Source organism: Manacus candei, unplaced genomic scaffold, assembly GCF_025592945.1.
Source record: "Manacus candei isolate 608988 ecotype Guabito, Panama unplaced genomic scaffold, ASM2559294v1 h1tg000028l, whole genome shotgun sequence".
NCBI lineage: Eukaryota > Metazoa > Chordata > Aves > Passeriformes > Pipridae > Manacus > Manacus candei.
The window spans coordinates 640,040-649,326 of record NW_026138076.1 but is presented as its reverse complement, the minus strand read 5'-3'; the positions used below and the strand labels follow the sequence as shown (position 1 = coordinate 649,326).

At 38.6% G+C, this 9,287-nt stretch overlaps 1 long non-coding RNA gene across 1 annotated transcript; it reads left to right on the top strand.

The window, feature by feature from the left end:
* The first annotated feature begins 2,474 nt into the window (after nt 1-2,474).
* On the top strand, nt 2,475-4,098 carry LOC127472493 (uncharacterized). Its single transcript, XR_007905027.1, has 2 exons — nt 2,475-2,607; nt 3,295-4,098. It is a non-coding gene; the product is annotated as an uncharacterized LOC127472493 (long non-coding RNA).
* Nucleotides 4,099-9,287: the final 5,189 nt, after the last annotated feature.

The window sequence follows — 9,287 nt, the reverse complement described above, 5'->3', positions numbered from 1 at the left end:
ATCCAGAGCCCTTTGATGTATTTTGTTTTTACGTCACCAAACCCTGATATTTCAAGTCCAAACAAAATGAATATTTCTAAAATAATGATATTATACAATAATGAAGAATTATTTTTAGTGATTTTTTTTTTCTATAAAACTGAGCTGGGAATTTGAATGAAAACTCTCTAGCAGTCTCTAAGAAACTGCTCTGGATGTTTTTGCATTGACTAGTGACATTTGGCAGTGACCTCTTGAATGATATCCATTAATTTATTTTCTATATAAGAAGTTCTTAGGAACACTCACACTTTCAATGGAATTTATTTTTCATCAAGTAGACCTGAAGAAATAAGATCTTTCCCAGTACTTTAAGTTGAACCTTTCTCCAAAGCTTCTGCTTTCTTCTCAAGTTAAATTTCACAAGACCATTTTGCTGGAAATCAGCAAATACAAGTAGAGCGCTGGTACAGTCCTGTATTTCACCTGAGTTAAACAAGGTTTTGAAACCAAGGTAGGCATAAAGGAATACATCTCACTCATGATGCTAGTGCTAGATCAAGGCTGTGGATTCATTTCCTTACTGCTCGGTGAGCACAGTGCCTGTGAGCTTTGTGGTGCTAACTTGGCATGAAATGAGAACAAAACAGAGGTAAAAGTGACCCAGTATTTCTATTCTCAGCAGGTGAGTGTATTTTAGGAATGGTTTAAACTATTTTAATTTCACTGAATGTGAATGGTAGTATCTCACAATTTTTGTCCAGATCACTTCCAATCTTATATCTACAGTGACAGGGAGAAAAGCACCTGGGACTTTTGTAGCCTGTCATTATGCTGCACATCAGTGACAAGTGCTGGGCTGTCTTCCCTAGCTCAGCAAATAGAGTCAAGACGTGCCTTATCAACTGTTTCCAGAATAGGTGCTGTTTGCTTCCATGGAATCACCAGACAGGACCTGAATTTTGACTTTCTGATTAATATTTTATTTTTCTATCTGCTGTTCTGGCTTTCTTACAGCCTACTGGTTTACCATCTCAGAAGCACAACCCATCTCACAAGTGTGCACCTCTTCTCCCTTAACTCATGTTTTCCACAGGCAAGCAGTTTTGTAGGTGCTTTTCCAGCTTGGGCTGGACACAAATGCCTGATGCTACTAATGCTGACTCTGGCAAAACTATGCTTAAAAAAACCCCGACCAACAGGAAGAAAGACACCAATCCATTATCCTGTATTACACAAGGCTACATAGAGGATCATGCTGCATGCCCAGTCAAGCACTTTGAAATCCCTTTTTCCTCAACTGCAATAGCTGGTGGGAAATGGTGTCTGCTTAGAGCCAAGATTTTCTCTGTGCAGGCTAGTGGAGTGAGGAAATGAGGACAGAAAACTTGTTTTTGCCTTGCTGAGACACAGCTTTGGGCAGTAGTGGTGGCATCCCTTAGTACCAGACAGGCACAGGCTGGAACTTTCCTGTGCTGCAGACACTGCTGGACTGCTCCCTGGTGCAGCATATTGAACACCTTGCTTCATACACATGACATATGGCAAAGACATTGAGGAACCTGTAGGCCATTCTGTTTTTCTTGGTGTTGCTTAGAGGCTTGAGGTCCTTAACCATGGTCAGCATATGTGGCTGCATCATTTGCAATTTGTGTTCCTAGAGGAACGCAGGGTTAAGGAGCTGTAATCAGTGAATGGGTCCTGGTGTCTAGGAACAGCAGATATTGGATAGATGAACACATTTTATTTTAGAGATCTAGGCTTACTCTAGAAGAGTACTTAGATTTGTATTACTCAAAAGGTAGATTATGTGGGTGTTCTACACATCAACACTAATAACCTCATGCATCAGGCAAATGGCTCTTTTACAGGGTGAAGTGTGATCACAGTTTATCTGACCACAGTAGCCTGACTACCCATAGACCTCAGTGTCTTCATACAACTGATGAGGAACTTCATCCATATCTAACAGATGGGAAAACTGAGAGGAGGGGAACCAGGATATCTGTAATAGAGCTGATAAAGGAACTGACACCTCAGGCACCCGTTTGAGTGTCATGTTCCTCATATGTGTTCTCTAACTCCTGAGGAGGACTGTGTAACTAAATTTGCTGTCTGAGTTAAAGAAAATAAATCAGAGTCTAGAACATTATTCATAGGCTAATCAAATTATGTAGTCTTTTCTCCTGCAAAAACCCAGCAGAGGTGCCTTTTTTTATTTATTTCACAATACACAAAATAAACTGACACAGAGTGTCTGCTAGTGGACTGCTCTGCAACAGCACCGAGTAAGTGCTAAAAACAACAAGTTTGCAGTGTAATATGATAGAGAAATTGTTCCACAAGGTCTTGACTCTGACCTTATGTTACCTGTATCAAAACAGTTCAAAAAAGGAGACAGAAGAAACCAGCCAAGTCCGCTCTAAAATTATCTCTGGCACCAGACCCACTGAGTGTAGATCCTAGTATATTTCTATGAATAGAACTTGGAGGAGTTGTGGAAGATTTGCAGATCCTGTAGTTTTGCAGTTGAAGCTGATGACCAGCAGCTGACTACAGGTCTGGAGGCTGAGGAGCAAGTGGGATGACTCTGAGCTGTCCAAGGGAGATCTACAAGCAACTTGCAAGGTACTTTAATCTTTGGAAACTGCCTATCTTTCAAAAGCTTTTTGTTATATCAAAATAAATGTCAGGGAATGCAAGCACGGCAACATTCTCCTGTTTATCAAATGAAACCTCTCAAGAATCTCTTGAGCCTCTGTTTGCCAAGTGCACAAATCATCAGCCTGCTCTTGGACGTGCTTACCAGCCTTAGTGGGTATTACTTGTACTAGAAAGTATCTGAAGGGTCAGGACCCATGAGTTATTGTTTTTACTGCAACCCCTAGGGGCACTACATAGGAATCAGAATACAAGGCGTTGAACAAGGCACTTAAGCATGTAGCAAAGAAGTTCTGGCAATCTGCAGTTTGAAGTAGACAGCAGAGAGTGTGTGCCAAAGAAATAGGGAGAAGAGGCATTAAAGGACTGTAAAAGTGGTCAGAGGTTTTAATGCCACCACTATTTCATGAAAATGACATTATTAAAAACAATGTCATAGGGATGATACATATATTACTTGAAAGCTCATGTGCAAGCCAAAATATATATGTGCTGCTAATTACTCTGTGGTTTAGGTGTGGAGGTTGGGTTTCCCTGTGCAGTGACATTACAGATGTCTACAAATTGTGTCTTACATCTAAGTTGTTTATAATGTGATTGCAAATAGTGAGTGTATTGTTTCAACATGGTTAATGTTTATGAGCTGCATTTCAGTTTATAGGTGCACACAGATTGCCTGGAAAAGTACCAGGCCATTCCATTTTTAAGCAGCGATGAAGAAAGATGGAAGTCTACATATATCGTTCCAGTGTAAAATCACACAGGGGAACAAAATAAGTCTGAGAAGTCTACAATTATTTGGGTCTTAAGTTTCTACGAATTACCTCATATACTCCTTACGTCTGTGAGATTATCTGAGATTCCAGATAGGGATATTTCAGGCCAAAAAAGGAAGACAATAAAGACTGGGAATCCGTGAGAAATCAAGACTGCAATGCTGTAGGTTCTCAGCATAGACTTGCAGGAAGACTTGTCAAAGGCTTTCCCCTGGCCACCACCAGAACCTTTAACGAAGTCCAGCTGGTTGTTGTACTGCTTTTGGCCCCATGACCCATGCGTGTACTCTGGGAAGAGGGGGCTCATGCATAGTAAATGGATTTGATGCTGCTTCAAGCCACATTACTGTACTCAAGGTTTACAGCATATGGTTCCCAGATTTTCCAGTGGAAAATGTCATTCAGACCTGCTGCTCCTTAGTTCTTCATACATCCTCTGCTATGCTTCCTCTTTCACTACGACCTACAAACCACCTGAAGGTTTTGGAGGAGAGGGTTGTGCAAAGGGAAAAGATAACATCAAATGTTGCATTCTTGGCTTATTTTTCCTCCTGCTTCATTACAAAAGATGCAAAGCAGAAAAATGGACACGCTAAATGTAAAAATATCCAACAAAAAATACCCTTTGTTTTTTACATTAGAAAATAGAAAATAATGCTATTAAACTTATTTATAGACAGAATGATGGAAGGTGTTTTTCTTTTTTTTTTCTCCTTACTTTCGCTTGTAGTTTTCCTTCTATCTCTGCAAACTGCATCCCTGAAAATTAATTACAGAAATACACAGGTAAGCAGCAGTGCATCGGTTGAACAGGGATGCACAGTTTACTAGGGCTATGTGTTTATAGAAGAGGCCAGTCACTGAATGAACCCTTCACATAAGCCTCCAGATCACTTCAGCTCCCCCAGCAGCGGGAAGTGTGATGTTATGTATTCTATGCATAACGCTCCCTGAACAGTGAGAGCTGCATTACTTAAGCTGCCAACTACATTATACATTTTTACATGCTCAGCTGTAAGAGTTAAGGGCTTTGTTTGCCAGGGATGGCACAGAAAGGAGGTGTGCTGGGGAAGGAGCAGGACACCCCTGTTAAAAGCTGTGCATCTAATTTCTCATGCAGGGTTGTTTTCACTCATTTTCCTGTTCTTCAGCACTTAATGATTTTTCTGTCATCAATGGAGTTTTAATTGAGTGGGATTAGGGGTGGATTAAAGGATCTCATCAGAGCTCATACTCCCTGCATCCACTTCCTGTTGAGTCCTCTCAACAGAAGAGCTATTGACATTAGAAAAGTGAAAAATACTTAAGACAGTGACACAGTGAGAGAAAACTCAACTGAATTGTAACCAAGGAGTTACAAGTGTAAAGGCAAACATGTCATTAAATCTTGGACATCAGAGAAGGACATGGTATACGTCACTTTTTCCACTCCTGGATTTAATCTGGCTATGTACAAGAGGGGTTTAAACTTTAGCAGACACAAAGAGATCACCTCAACTCCTTCCTCAACTGCTTATGGATTTTTTAATGAAAGACACTTTCCAGCATACAGCTGAATCAATAATAAAAATGTTGTAAAATTCACCACACAAAAAACCAACGGATTTACATTTCATTCTATATTTACATTGGATTTAGAATCAAGACTACAGTATGAACATAAACCCTCTCTTTCTCCTTTTATGCCAGGGAGAAGTAGGATATCAAAGTTTTGCATTTATTTGGGTTAGTTCTCTTTTTACTTTTTTCTTGAAAATACTTTATCTTATCTAACCAGGAGAAAAGGGAGAGGGAATAGAGTCTCTGAAAATGAATCTATCAAGTACTTAGCCAGACATGGGAGAAAATCCTGACCCAGCAAAGAAAAGAAAATACTCCCAGTGATTTCAGTGGGCACAGTTTCATATATTGCTTCCCACACAGAGCAAAAGCTTAGTTCTGCTCTTCATGTTTTGCTTTAATCACTAGGAGTTACACATGCAAATCCACAGCAAGACTGTAACTAGAACATTTAAGACTAATTATACAGCTCTGGGAACAATGACCAAATCTCATCCCTATTTTTTATCTTTTAGATACTATGTAATCTTTCCAGCAAAAAAAAAAAAATACCTGTCAGATATGCACAGCAGGTCTCAACTCTGATATGCTCCTGACATCAATGGGATATATGTATACAGTAGTTGTATACACATATGCAAGTCAAAATTTGCCATGACATTCTGTGATGATAACATTGGTGTTGTTTTCCTTCCCACATCTGTACTTGAAAGAAGCAGTGAAATTTTAGTCTCTTGAAGGACTTTTTAGTCATAATTCTAGATATGACTCAGTTAAGACCTTCAAAGTTACATCTATCCAAAGGTGCTCTAAGCTACAAACATTTTTAGGATGGACATTCTTGTAAAACGTGCCTGTAAGGCTTATGTTAAGCACGACTTGGCAAGGCCATTTTCATTCCTCTGGGTTATCCCAGCTCCCAGTATCTTGTCTAACTAGAGTTCACCGTAAGTATCAATACTTTGGTGAGGCTTTTTGTTGGTGAAATTATGTGTTTATTATTTATTTAAACAGAGTTACCATATGAGTGGGACATATCCTCTTCCAGATGAAAACCCATCTGCAAATATGCTTTTTGTTTTGTAGGATTATTTTTACTCGTGATGCTGTCACATCATGATGTGATATCATGACATTGCAAGTTTGTTTGCTATTAAACACACATAGTAACACGAGTCTGGCTGTGGTCTGCCTGTAATTCCTTATCAGTCAACAAATCCACATCTGGGATTTTTGACATCCACTAACCTGGCTTGCTCCACTGTGTGTGCATAGTAGCATTCAGGCTTGCAGCATGGCCAGGTGTCTGCAGATTTCTGAGAGATTTCTGAGAGACCTACTGTATTTGCACTGCACAGCTGTTTTATGCATATGCAATAAAATAAATCCAACCAGTGTCCAAACCATCAGAGTTATCTTATAATGGCATCATACTTACTTCCCTGCATACATGAAGGTGCTTCTTTCTAGTAAATCCCAGACAAAGGTTGGTAGATTTAGGAGACTGAGTTTCAGACAGGTACTTGGAGTTTGCAAAATAATTCTGTAACAATTCAAACTCATTGCTAACAGGTCACATGAAAAAACTTGTCAGAAAAACACCAAGATTCCAGGTCCCCACTTATTTGCAATTTGAATGTTGTCGACTCAGTCAAGTGGAGCACATCTGCAAGGAGACTGGAAATCACTCTTGAAGGACAGAAGCCAAGAGAGATGCAATGAAGCACAGATAGTAATTAACGTAAAATACAGTTAGGAAAGGAAAACTCAAATTTACAGCAGCTTTTTCAAATTTCCACAAATATAAAGAATGCATGTTCACTCTGGAATATTGTTCCTAGCATTCAGAAAAAAATAATAATGGATAATACAGCTACTAAAAATACAATCTGACATGTTACTCTGTATTTGATAAACATATTAGAGGTACTTGACTATAAAATGAAGTAATTTATGTTTGGGTTTTTTTGAAAATACATGATTTTAAAAGATGGGACTTTGAGCCCAAGGTGTTTAAAACCAAATAGCATTGTGTAAATTATGTCAAATTGTGAAAATGATGATTAAAATAACTCAAGAGTCAAATTCAGACACCTATTATATGCTGCTGAACTTCAAGTATAATTGGGTCTGTCTCACATTGATTCTAAAAATAAGAATATTGTAAATGAAGTGGAAGAAAAATTATGGCACAGGATCCCATGAGTTAAAGCCTTCAGAGCATCAGTCTAGTGGTCAGACATAATCTAACATGGCCAATAGATTCTCCTGAAGTGCTCCTTGCCATTACAAAGCAATTATTGAAAACAGGCAGAAGAGAAGAGATTCTTTCAGTACTGTCGTAGTTAAACCCCAGCTGAAAACCAACTTGCTCGCTCCTTCAGCCACCAGTGGGATCAAGGAGAGAACTGGAAGGGCAAAAGCTAGAAAACTCATGTCCTCATAAGGACAGGAAAATAGGTAAAGCAAAAACTGCACACAAGCAAAGCAAAACAAGGAATTCATTCACTCCTTCACTCAGGCAGGCAGGTGTTCAGCCATCCCAGGAAAGCAGGGCTCCATCACTCAGAACAGTGACTGGAGAAGAGAAATGCCACCACTCTGAATGTCCCCCCTTTCCTCCTTCTTTGCCCAGCTTTCTATGAAGATCACGATGCCCTATGGTATGGAATGTGCCCTGTGTCAATTGTAGTCAGCTGTTCTGGCTGTGTCCCCTCCCAGCTCCTTGTGCTCTCCCCCAGCCCCCCTGCTGGTGGAGTGGGGTGAGAGGCAAAAAAGGCTTTGTGTCTGTGTAAGCAATGCTGAGCAAAAAAAACCAATCCTATATAAACTCTATATTATATGTGATATAGATTTTATATATATGTAAATAATATATTATAGAGTTATCAACACTGTTTTCAGTACAAATGCAAAACATATCCCCATACCAGCTTCTATGAGGAAAAATATCAATCCCAATCAAAACCAGCACAAACATCTTCCAAAAAAGTAGACAGATTAAAAAAACTAAAACTCATGAGCGGCTTTGAAGTTCTTTAAAGCAAAGGTGATCAAGCCTAAGAGTGAGTGAAAACTGGTAGTGTCTGTGCTACCAGTCTTCTCTTTTCCTTCAGCAAATAGGGCTGTGAGGCTGACCAGTTCCTTAAAATGCTGGGAAAGAGCTGTTATTCAGTTGAACCAGCAACTGCTGGTGAGAAATAAAACAAGGAGAAATGTGTGTTCACACAGATCTCCTCTTCTCCTTTATAAGGTTTTTTCCTTTAACATTTTCAATTTGCTGGTTGTATTGAAGTTTCATAGTTAAAAACTCCATCTTGGGCTTCTCATTAATACAGCTGACATATACTAAATTTACATTTCTGTTTCAGGCAGTAAGAAGACATCACAGAAAAGAACTCTTTGATTAATTGCATTAGCTTTTGGTTACATTTATTTTCTTATTTGTGATCATTGTTCATATTTTCTGGAAACTGATTTTCTCAAATTAACAGTACAATTGATTCCTGCCCTGGGGTAGCTATTTCAAGAATACTGGCCATTTCTATGCTTTTTAACTAGCTCAGTTAAAATGCTTCTAGTTCATTGAAAGTAAGAGTTCAAGTTAGGCATATAAAGCTACCACTGTGAGCAGAAGGAAATTGCCTTCATCTATTTTCCTATGAGATACAGAACTGCATGATTTAAAAGTGTGATAGAACATTTATAGGTGACTCTGACCATTGCAAGAGTAGAATAACAAGTCAGATGGAGCAGAATAGCAGTTTTCATATCCTCAGGTAAATGCCATATTTTCATAAAATTTTGTAGTTTGCACAACTTGTTGAAATGCTGTAAGAGACTGAAAACCACAGTCAGAACTTTGAATAAATTAGATTATATGATTTAGATGTGTTGCAAAAAAACATCAGAATCTGTACATAAAGAGGCTTTGTGGATCAAGGCTTAGAAATAAGCTGGATTTGTAATAACAAGGTTTTATAAAGCATACAGTCTAGAAGAATATACAGCTAAAATATTTCAAGGCTGAAGTTTTCCATAATAACAGACAAAAGAAGTATTTCCTCATTTGAATCATATTTAATTCTGTGTCCAAGTACATCAGATTGACCAAAACTCTCCAAAGTGATGCCTTAGAATTTTTAAGATTTTTAGCTTTTTGTAGATTTTAATGCTACTGGAGTTTTCCTTCACTTTAGACCACTAGACTTTCTCACAGTTTGTGTGTCACATTCCTGAAGCTTTGATTTAACCATCTTTTAACTGTCTGTTCAAGGCAATAGATATTTAGCAAGAACATTCTGTTGGATT